General features: G+C 49.6%; 1 protein-coding gene across 1 annotated transcript in view; it reads left to right on the top strand.

Moving 5' to 3' along the window:
- The first annotated feature begins 8643 nt into the window (after positions 1 to 8643).
- Apba2 (amyloid beta precursor protein binding family A member 2) overlaps positions 8644 to 11860 on the top strand; it is a 182296-nt gene continuing 179079 nt past the window's right edge. The window contains exon 1 of the mRNA XM_028776671.1: positions 8644 to 8767. The gene's annotated coding sequence lies outside the window, so the exon portion shown is untranslated. The remainder of the gene's footprint in view (positions 8768 to 11860) is intronic.

Below are 11860 nucleotides of genomic sequence, written 5' to 3'. Positions count from 1 at the left end.
TTCCCTTTTCCCCCCTTCCAATGAAAGGGAGAAAGTGAAAACTTCCAATGCCAGGAAGAAAGTGAAATCTCAAGGATTCTCACTAATCTTCTTCAGTCTGAAGAGAAAGACCATGACAGCAGGGGAGCATTAGAAACCCAGTGTCTGTTTGCACTGCCTTCTGGGAAAATTTAACTCCATCTTCCGGCTTAGTGGATAGCTCGCTAATTATGTCCATTCTTATGTTTAATCCCCTGAGTACCATTATCATGTAGGATATTTTTAAAAATTAAACTTTCCTTTCACTGGTTTTAGATTTGTTTAAAATAAAAAATTAAGCATCAAGTTTCCAGCCTGCTGGCCATCTTCTCAGTGCATCCCTGGCTCCCTCTGTCCTTAACATCTTACCTGAGCCACACTGGCCACAGCTGCTGCTACATAGAACATGTTGTTATTTGTTTATGTCCCTGGTGTATGTTGTGGCTCCCTTATGTAGCATTTGACAGAGTTGTGTGATTCATCTAACTTACCTTTTTCCTGCAAACACCTTTGTTTCATTAACTCTTGTTCTAGGGACATGCCCCTCTTCACGTCCCTTTTCTATCAGGGGTCCTGCTGTGGAGCTGGTCGGCTGGTGCTGGAATGATGGTCACTGTATCCCTTTGCCTCTCTGGTCTTGCCACCTTCCCTGTGCTCCCTCTGGGGAGCCTAGCACAGCTGGTCACTGTTTAGGCATCCCCAAATCCCTTCCTCAGCAAAGCAGACCCCACAGTGATGGCAACAGCAGAGTGCCTTCATAGTACATTCAGGAGGGCGCAGACTGACCCTAAGGCCCCGCCCCCTGCAAGCACAGGTCTCCATGACTCATCCCACAGCACTGCAAGAGGGGCAAGGTGCCTCTGTCCGTTCCCTGAGAGGGAAGTGAAACACAGAGAGCTTAGGAAGCATCCCCAGGACTTCAGAGCCCAGGAAGCGGCAGGGCTGGGTCTTACATATAGGCTCCAGGGCCTCTTCTCTGCTTAGGGGTGACCAGTGGCCCACTGCAATGGTGACTGCCATATGGGGCATGGCCCATACATTGTGGGTGAGAAGACAGGAGAAATGCTGATGTGATGATCCCTACCTCATGTTTTTACATATATATATATGTATGTTCAGGACATTGAGGATCCTAAATAGGAGATATTGGTACTAGGCCTCCTGGCTGGGAGGTACCCCTTTGCCCACTTCTTAAACTTCTTGGATCCTTGCTTCTATTTGTTTGAGAACATTCTGGTGGGATGGAGGTTTTTTTTTTTTTTGTTTTGCTGTTGTTTTTGTTTCTTAAGAATTATGAATGGGTGAGTGGGTGAGTACGTGGGTGTGGGTGCCTGGGGGGCAGTGCAGAGGACCAGGCATTAGAGATGGAAGCAGGGCAGTGGCCATTGCCAGCTCTGCTGCTCCATGATGGAGCACGAGCTGGTGACAATGCAGTATTCTGCTTGTGGCTGTGGTCACTGCCCAGAGGGAAGCACACAGTCTCCTGTATCCCAGGAGTTCCCATGTCACGTTAATGTCCCTGTTCCTGCCAGCTCACTGTGAGGATGAATAGACACGTGGTGGGAGGGCATTTTAGAGATTTTTTTTTTCAGTAAGAGAGCCACCAGCCCCTCTCTTTGTTGAAACAGGAAATAGCCTGGGTGTGGGTGGCTCTGAGGAACAGGCTGTCTTCCTCGCCCTTCAGGGAAGCTTGGCCTGTAGCATTTGCCTATGGTGATTCAGAGAGCAGAGCCAGCTCCAGCACTCAGGGCCAGACTCCTGTACGGTAGCAGATCCTAGGGGCCTGGAAGAAGGTCAAGGAGGCTTTGACTGTACCACCAAGATGCAGCCTGCGGCTGCACTTCCAAGCCACACTCCAGCTTTCTGGCTTATCTTGTCCTAGTCCCAGGACACAGGAAGGTTTGAGCATTCATAAGTATGTGCATCTTGGGGTCTATATATTGAGTTGTGAATAAAGCCTCCCAGATTCTGAAGTTGAGTCACTCAAGAAGACATTGATTTTTCTAAACTCTCAGTCCAGGGGCTAGGCTGGTTACTGAGTCCACACTCCCTGGATCACCATCAAGTCCAGTTGTAAGTGTTGGGGTACATACCAAGGGATACAGCAGATGAAGACAGAGGACTTCTGTCCTAGCGGGTGAGGACAGTGGCAAATACTGACCTTACTGTCAGGGGTGTGCAGGTATAGGTGGGGCGGGCACAAGAGACATCTGCAGGGCCCCTTAGAAGGTCAACCATGCCGGTGCCACCAGAGCTGGCCTGGTGGGTCTGAGGAATGGCAGTGGTCCCGTGGGACTGGGGCAGAGCAAGGGACAGGATAAAAGCCAGAGGTCATGGAGCAAGACAGAGGCTTTTCCTAGCATCCTAAGGACTTGTGCTCTGGAAGACAGAGGAGGATGGGGCCTCACTTCTGGTTGCTGCTTTACTTACTAACAGCTTTAGGTAGTTGTAATTCATGTATCTTCATGAGGTTCATCCCTTAAAGTATCTGATCCAGTGGTTTTAAGTGTCTTCATGAAATTCACCATTGACCTCTACTGAATGAAAAAAGAAAGAAAGGAAGGAAGGAAGAAAGAAAGAAAGAAAAAAAGAAAGAAAGAAAGAAAGAAAGAAAGAAAGAGAGAGAGAGAGAGAAAGAAGAAAGAAAGAGCAAGCAAAGGAAAGGCCATGATTGCTCCTAGGTATGGTGGAGGAGAAAGTTTATTATAGATATTTGGGCGAGCATAGCCAGAGGGAGGGACATTTGGGAGAGTCCAGAGTGGACATGAAAGGACTGAGTTGTGTCATGTGAGGAGAAAGGAGAGAGGGGAAACCAGGCAGAAGCCAGAAGACCAAAAGGTACAAAGAAGGTGGATAACCAAAATAGCTGGATTATAGAGGGAAGGGGAGCTGGGGGAAGGACAGCCCAATCCCTGGGCTAGAGAAGTTGAGGGCAGAGGGTAGGGTATGCCAACCGGAGGGCCCTGTAACAGGTTGGAACTGAAAGATGCAGGGAGAACTTGGTGGCCAGGTCTGCTCTGATAAGTTAAACAGGTACCTCAGCCATTTGTCCCAAGTCTGAACCCTAACATCTGCCTGTTACTCCCCGTTTCAGTCACTCCCCATCTATTGCTGCGCTGTCTTTAGTGTTTTGTGGGCATAATCCCATGCAGGCCTGTGATTGTCCAACATATACAGGGGGGATCGGTTTGTACTGACGGGTACATCCTGAAGACAGAATGGACTGGGCTAGAAGTAGAAGCTCAAACTGGGAGGTGGAGACTAGGGAAGGAAGTTGAGGACAGGGTCCATGGTGGAGGCCAGGGTGGGAAGTCAAGGCCAGGATGGGGTGGAAAGGTTATGGAAGAAGAAACAGTTTGAAGCTAGAGCCAGCTTCCAATGGACTCAGGAGGCAGGGAGTCTAGAGGGACCCTAGGTGGGTGATCTAGTTGGGAGAGGGATACCGTGTCTGGAGGCGGGTTCTTTAAGGGGAGGTGAGGGCCAGCTTGCACCACCAAAAGGCAGTTGCCTCTAGGTGTGCCTTGGAGGTGTTGGTTAGGTGTGAACTCAGAAAGTATGGAGCTGTCATCTTAGATGAGCATTGTTTGGTCCATGGTCTTGTACTAGGCATCATGCAGGAGGTATGGACGTACCACCCGGTCTGAGGGCCTTAGCTCCCAGCGGTGGGTGAGGCTGTTGGGAAGACTTAAGCCAGTGGTTTGAGGGCTTGATGTTTCTAATTGTCACATGTCTGAGGAGCCACACAGGTGCCAGATTACTCACAGATGTCCCCCCAAATATTTATCTGTCCAGTGAAGAGCACTTTGTTCAACACACAGAGAAACATAGCTCCTTTGGAGACTTGGTGCACAACTTGTGACATTTCTCTGGTTTTTCTGTCCCTTTGACCATCTTGAAGATGTTTTTAGAAAAGAAGAATTTTCCTGTTGGTATAAAACAAAGTCCTAATCTTCTCAAGAGTTGGCAAAGCAGCAAAGGCACCGGGTGTGAATGCAGCCAACATGGTGACCACGGCTGTTCACTGAGCCCAGGTGGCTCCCAACACATGGTGATGTGCAGAGAGCATGGGGCCCTGACTCCATTGGGACTTAGCTCTGCGGTATGGAGCCAGTCACTTGCTGGCTTGGCAGGACAGGATGAGACTAGAATTCCCTCAGGCCTGTCACTCTGCTGTGGACTTCCTCAGGGGAGGCTGCCAGCTCTCCTCACTGTGCAGGTCAGCCTGAAGCTCTCCCAGAGGAAGAACCTCCCAGGCTGAAGTTTGGTGGGGTTGTGGGTAGGGAGAGGTGAAGGCCATGTATCAGAATGAGCCCCCATCATGCTTCTGGCCCCCTTCCCTGTGTGCCCTTCCCTACTCTCTGTGGGGTCAGGCTCATGCCCCTCCCATCCCGCATTCTGAGGCACTCAAGGGTTCTAGGTCAACACTTCCTTAAGTGGTCTGAACTCTTTTGCCCCTAGTGCTTGTCTGGGTGATTCTACCATAGCTTTCAAAGCTTTCAGAACAGGGCCAGAGAGCAGCTGCCCATAACGAGGGTGAGAGTGGAGGTTGTTCCCAAAACATGTCTGGCTTCCATGACTATTTGAAAGGGACAAGGACATTTTGAAGACTTGAGAGCCGTTGATTTGAGAGCTTGCAATAGGTAGCAATTCTCCCGCTTTCCAGTGAGGAGACACAGATATGGCTACAGTCAATAAAAGACAGGCATAGGTTAGGGCTGGTGTCAAGAGGAAGCACTAAGCTGAGAGGGTTGGGAAGGCTGGGGGCATATTGTAGATTAAATAGTACGTACATTAAATAGCTGGAAGCTGGCACTTGCTGAGAGAATGCAGGAAGGGTGTAGACATCTGAGAGAATGGCTTATGCAAAGGCCCTGGGGTAGCCCCATTTGTCTGTTCAAGGAAGAATAAGGAAGCCAGATCATATCTGATGAGATCGGGAACAATACTGGACTGTTTGTGGATTTCAAAGGTGGAGCCTCTGTGAAATATGTAGGGGTGATGGAAGGAGATGGGTCCAGGGTGTTGCTGAAGCTTCAGTCTGAGTAAGTAAGGACTCTGGCTATCACCCAGATGCAAATACTTTGGTGGAGAACAGAGTGCCATCGGTTCATGCAGCAAGTTGCCTTACAGAGGAAGACATATGAGGGATTCCAAAAGATTACTTGGAGCAGGGATGCCCAAGGGGTAGGTGGTGTGTGGAGGATGCTCTTGCTGGCTGCTGTTTGGCTACTTGGCAGCTAGGTCATCTCATTGTCCTGTTTGCCTGCACCCTGTTCCCTGTGCCCTGGTCCATGCAGTTCTGTTCGTGTCAGCTGACCTACATGTCATTGTCTCTTACTCCAATAGAACCTTCAGTACTAGGTGGAGAAGAAGGGACTCCCTGAGGCTCCTGGGAAGGAGCTGGCTGGGGACACCATAGGAACTGTACATGGCCGTTGCCAGTGCACTCGTTGACCTGTGTGGGTATGCATGGGGTTGGAGACAGGGCTGGTAGCCAGGCTGTAGCATGCATAATGTTAGTCATTGTAAATACTAGCTCAAATGAGGGATGCAGTGGCCCTGATCTGGAGTCCCCGAAACTTTGTAGCATGTCATGACCTGCGGATGAAAGCTGGGTGCTATTCTATCTGGGCCTTTCCCAGGAACCACGTCACCTCTGACTGGCTTGACTTGACTGTTTCCACCTGGTCAGCATTCACAGTGAGGTGAGCCATGGTTGGGTAGTATCAAGTGGCAGAGAGGTGCAGCTTGGGATTCTGGAGTCTTTCCCTTCTCAGTGCTCTGTGGGTCAGGTATGGGGGAGGGGGAAGCAACTGGCCTGGGAACTGAGTTCTGTTGGCTGCTTTAGACAAATGTGGGGATTAGAAGAGGCTAGAGCGGCTTGCACTTCCCTGCAAATGTGCTTCCTGGGTGGGCCTGGAGTGTGGCCAGTCTGAGAGAGAGAGAGAGAGGAGGGCAGGATGCCAGGATACCCAGGCAGGAGGGTTGCCTGCTGGGCAGTGGTACATGGAAGAAAGCCAAGTACCTAAGCCCTGCTCCAGGAAGCCTGCCCTAGGTGGCCTGTTCCATCATTGCTGTGGGATGGAGGGTAAGCCAAGGAATGGATGGAGGGCAAGCCAAAGAATCTTGGGGACTTTGAAGCTGTCCTAGCTCCCAGGCATCCTCCATTCTCCCATGGGACATTCCTGGAGGAAGCTGGTGGATCTATTTTTAGCCCCAGGAACACATTGCAGGTGGCACTTGCAGGTTAGTAAGGGCAGGTGTGCAATGTGACAGCAATGCGTGTCTGGGTTTGGGAGATGGACAGGCAGCTCCTGGATGCTCCGAGTGCACTGCCAGGATCCAGAGGAGGCAGCCAAGGTCATGGGGACTTTTTCTTTGCATCCTTCTTCTTTTCTTTTTTTAAAAAATTCTGAATGATTTTATCAGCATATCCTGGGTAGAAGGAGCTGCTTAGTGAGTATCCAGCCAATTTTCTGAAGATTCTACAAATTCCATCCTAAGATGGACTTCTGTTCTGAGGCACCTCCAGTGAGCCCTGTCTCTCTCAGGTCACCATGTGCCTCATGGACACAATAGCTTCCTCCTATAGCCTGAAACCTCTCATGGCCCTCTGTGCCAGTGAGACAGGAGCCTAGAGATCTGGCTTTACAGTGTTCCACCATGTGGGTGCCCTTTAACACACATGCTTCATCCCTACCCTTAGAGTGCTCCCCCACTCATTCATTCATTCATTCATTCATTCATTCATTCTCTCTCCCTCCCTCCCTCCCTCCCTCCCCCTCTCTGTGTGTGTGTATGTGTGTGTGCACATGTGAGCATGTGTGTATACTTGTATGTGGATGTGGACATGCATGCACGTGGGTACATAACCATGTGCAGGCTCCAGGCTGATGCTGGAGATCGTCCTCAATGAGTCTCTTACCTAATTCCCTGAGGCAGGCCTCAGTCAAACCCGGAGCTCCCAGATAATGGCCGATGGTGCTGCTAACCATCCTGCCCTTGGGATACTCAGTTCTTCAGATGGTGGGATTGCAGAGGGCTAACACTCCCAGCTGGCATGTGGGTTCTAGGGGTCTGAGCTCCTGTCTTCATGCTTGCATGGCAAACAGTTTAATCATAGAGCCCTCCCCCCCAACCCCCACCACAGCTCTTTTTGTTTGCTTATTTCATCTCCTCTTTATTTTCCATTCTTAGAGGTGCTGGTGCTGGACTATCTTCTTTGTCTTTTAAAGGTTGGGCCCTGGTGAGGCTAGGCAGGGTCCCAGGGGAAGAAATGAGTCCTGTGGGGGACAGGGGAAATGTGAACTACAGCTAGGCCAGATACAGAGCAATGTCATTACCAGAGCTCAGGGAGAAATCCCCAGTTGGTTTTAAAGAATGAATAGAAGTGTGCTGGGGGAGGGGGGTATTCCATAGGAATAAACAAGGGAATACATGTATGTGTGTATATGTGTGTGTGTGTGTGTGTGTGTGTGTGAAGATGTGAAGCACAGGTGGGGTGAGGTCATGGGGCGTGATAGGACAAGGCTGTAGCTGTGCACGGAGCCTGGGCCTCAGTCACCTTGCACGCTGTGGTTCAGAGTCAGTGCCTTGTCATCCTTTGCTGTATCTCCATCCACACCATGAGAGTCCCTGAGCAAAAGTAGGTTTCTCTTGTTCCCTGTGGTAGGTCAGGCACAGGGCTGGTTAGGCCCATGTCACCCCCTCCCATCCTTAAACATCATAGTGGATGCCAGACTTTGGGGAGGCACTTGGTGCAGCTTGGTGTCTCTGCAGCTTGGTGTCCCGGCACTATTAGCAGGACAGAAAACGTGTCTGAGGAAGCTGTAGGAGAGAACCCAGCAGTGTTCTGCCTTAAAGCTCAGTGAAACTTTGATTCCCAGGCAGCAGCTCCTTTCACAGACAGAGCATTAGGGGAGGAACCGAGGGCCTGTACAGAAGGTGGTGCACAACTCAGTGCCTGGGACCCAGCATCCTTTGAGTCTCAGACTCATGCGCAGGCTTCTCCGGCTCTCCCCGGAGCAGAGTTAAGATGGAAACCAAAGTATCTATCTGTCTTTGTAGCTCCAGGCTGAAGAAAAAGCAAGCTGCTAGGGTGGACATTGTGTCTCTTGCCCACCCAGTGGCTCTCTCCAATCATTGAACACGGTCACTGTTTCTTTGCAGAGTCCCTGTTTATCAAAGAAACATCTTATCCATATGTCACTGTTTTGAGAGAAGTAACTTGAATCACCCAGAGCTCTGGGCCTTGTGTAGTGTTTTGCTACTTTGAGAAAAACAAGTTGGGAACGGAGCCTTGATGTATGGGGAGGGCATGTGGAGGTGGGTGGAGGGATATTTTGATTGATTTCAGGATCTTCCTGCAAAAACTGTTTGAGAAGTCTATTCTCCATATACTTATCATGGTTCCAAACTGTAATCCAGTTAGTGGTCTATGCTGACCTTTATGTGTGAATATGAAGGGCTCTGTTGAAGATGTCAGGAAATTCGTGACCAGCTGCGTGCTGCATTTCCAGATGTTGTCTGTTCTGGGGAATATTCTGGGGTTCTGACTCTGTCCTTGTCTGTGAGTGAGAGGATTGTCTTCCCAGCCTGCTGACACTGTGTTTGTTATCTTTCTGTCACAGTTCTCTGGATATTGAGGCACTGCTGAAGCTCGGCCAGGTGATACCCCTTGCCCCCCGTCAGTGGTAGACTTTACTGCAGACAGGAACAAGGAGAGCCATCCTGTGTGTGAAGACTGCCGGTAAGTAGGATACATTTCCCATCTCCAGCTTTTCCTGATGTACCACCATTGGGACAAGCCCCCATTGACATGCTAAGCAACAACCTTGCCTTTCTCTAACGAGACTCTAGTACGTTCATGTTGATTTTCAGCTCTGTTGGGTTTGAGATGTTCTCATTTACAGTTGTCTCTTGGTACCCAGGTGGGTTGGTTCCGAGGACCTCTGTGGGTTCCTGGGTCCGAGGATGTTCCAGTCCCTTATACGAAATGCTCAGTGTTTGCACAGGGCACACACACATCCTCCTCTGATGATTTCTGGTACTTTGTATGTTCCAACACTATGTGAATACTTGTTTTATTGTTTAAGGGATGGCAAGAATCACACCTACCTGGGCTCAGTGTGGATTGGTCCATTGTAAGCCTAATACCATAGCACAGGAGGCCCAACACTATGCTGTAGGGTAATTACATGTCTGGAGGGTTTTTGTTTTTAAGACCTTCTGAAAAAAACACAAACAGCTTTGATCTGTGGTTGATTGTATCCACAGATGCAGAACCTGCATTTATAGGGGTCAAAAGACACAAAGGAGAACCAGCAATATGTGAAGGACAAATGACCAGGAGGTCTTCCAGTTGTGTCCTGTCCATGGGAACTACTATTCCTGGGTCTGCTCTCACGGTACCTCCAATCCTTCACAGTGTATTCTCAGAGAGCTTCCCTCCTGGTCACTGGTGATGGGCTCAGAGTAGCCACCAGCTCTTCAAGGGTTTCAGGAAGCAGGAGCAGACAGGAAATGGGCAGCATCTCTGTGCTCTGTGTGGCAGTGTTTAAGTTGTTCCACACCCAGATCCGTGGTATGACCCAGGCAGCCAGTCTAAGGGGCTGTTGCTGTGGGCAGACCAAGTCAGCAGAAAGCAGCCTGGGGACTGTACAGAAAATCCCAAGTGAATGTGTCTAAGGTACCTGCACCTATGTGAAGATGTGTCATCTCCAGGGCACTTTCTGCTGGGGAATGAGAGTGGCCAGGTCTACATGTCTCCAGCATGACAAAGTACCACAGGCTAGGTGCTTTAAATAACAGGAGTTTGTAGTCTCTTCATTTTGAAGGCCTGAAATCTAAGACCAAGGTGCTAGTAGGGTGGTTTCTTTGAGGGCTCTACGGGAAAGGTCTGGTGGTTTGCCAGTCACCTTCATTGTCATTGGGCTTGTGACAGCACACCTTCACATAGCTTTTCCTTGATATGTCTGTCTCTTACCATTGATGTAGGAAGTTAAGGCCATATGAATGGCATTCTAAGTTCTAAGGTTAACTTTAAGGTCAAAATCAAGACGGGACATCCTTAGGACTGTCTTGTATCTTCTTAGGGATGGTACAGATCCCAGCAAACAGAAAAATCAGTCACCCGGGACTGTCTCAAGTGTCCATGCCTCAGAGAGTGCTTTCCCTTCTGTGATAAAACTATGTGTCTGCTTGAGCCTACTCTCCACCTGTGGGTTTACTTACATTTAAAAAATTGATTTTTATTTCATGTGTATTGGTGTTCTGCCTGCATGTATGCCTGTGTGAGGGTGTTAGACCCCCTGAAACTGGTGTTACAGACAGTTGTGAGCTGCCATGTAGGTGCTGGGACTTGAACCCAGGTCATCTGGAAGAGCAGGCAGTGTTCGTGACCACTGAGCCATCTCTCCAGCCTTGCATTTACATTTTTAATCTAAGTCCATGGTTCATTTTTAATAATCTGAGCTTTCATTACTGTGTTTTGTTTAGTTCTCTGTTTGAAACAAACAACAACCACTAAAAACAACCCCCCCCTCCTAAACAAACTAAACAAAAAAACTACTACATGAAACACCTAAAACACAAAAAACCACAAAACACATGAAACACTGTATCACAGGAGACCTCTGAGCTCTGTCTAATAGGACACACTTCCCATTCACTTTATATGATCATCAGTCACGTTAGTCTCTAGTCCTGTTGCTGTGATAAAATACCCCTAGAGAAGGAGCTTATTTCGGCTCATACTTTGAGGGTTCAGTTCCCCGTGGTGGCAGAAGCTTGAAGCAGCTGTTTGCACTGTCTGCCACCAGGAAGTAGTGGGAGGTGAATGACGCAGATCAGCAAGCTTTCTCTTTTTCATGCTGTCTAGGACCCCAGTCCAAGGAATGGTGCCACCCATAGTTTGGATGGCTTCTTCTACCTCAGTTAATCAAATGCAGATAATAGTCCTTTACAAAGTGCGTAAATGTGTGTGTGTGTGTGTACGCATGTGTGCATGGAAGTGATTCTAGATCCCGTTAAATTAGCATTATTAAACATCACATCAGTCATACTAAACTAAGATGCAGCCTAATGACCTTAGTTGACTTTGATCGTCACCAAAGATGTTATCTGTAAATAATGTCACAGCATAGGTTTCGAAAGTTAGGACCTCAGCATTATTTGGGGGCGGCACAGTATCAACTCATAAATACTCATTCCGCTTCATTAAGTCCAGGGCCCATTCTTGTGTTCTCTATGGGGTCCAGTCCTTTGAGCAGAAGTCAGAGCGTTGCTCTCATCTGAGTAATAGCCCCGCTTGCCCTTTTCCTGCTGGGAGTTCCAGGCTCAGGATGGAGCAGCACATGGCTCCACTCTCTTGCCACACAGCCTTACCCCCTTGGCTCTCATCCTACAACAGTGCTTTCCTGGCTTTTTCCCCATCCTCATCTCCATCCCCCTCCCCACCCCCATTCCCATCCCCTCCCCTTCCCCCTCCCCATCTCCATCCCAGACCCCATCCCCATCCCAGACCCCATCCCCATCCCCTCCCCCTCCCCCTCCCCTCACCACCCTCATCCCCATCCCTAGACCCCATCCCCATCCCCATCCTCATCCCCGTCCCCACCCCATCCCCATCCCCATCCCCACCCCAGCCCATCCCAACCCCATCCCCATCCCTATCCCCACCCCATCCCAACCCCATCCCCATCCCATCCCCGTCCCCTCCCTCTCCCCCTCCCCATCCTATCCCCATCCCCCTCATTCTCCCCACCCCCATCCCCATCTCCTCCGTATCCCCATCTCCATCCCATCCCATCCCATCCCATCCCATCCCATCCCATCCCATCCC

The sequence above is a fragment of the Grammomys surdaster genome, unplaced genomic scaffold (genome assembly GCF_004785775.1).
Source record: "Grammomys surdaster isolate TR1022 unplaced genomic scaffold, NIH_TR_1.0 271, whole genome shotgun sequence".
Taxonomy (NCBI): domain Eukaryota; kingdom Metazoa; phylum Chordata; class Mammalia; order Rodentia; family Muridae; genus Grammomys; species Grammomys surdaster.
This window is presented reverse-complemented; position numbering and strand designations above follow the sequence as displayed.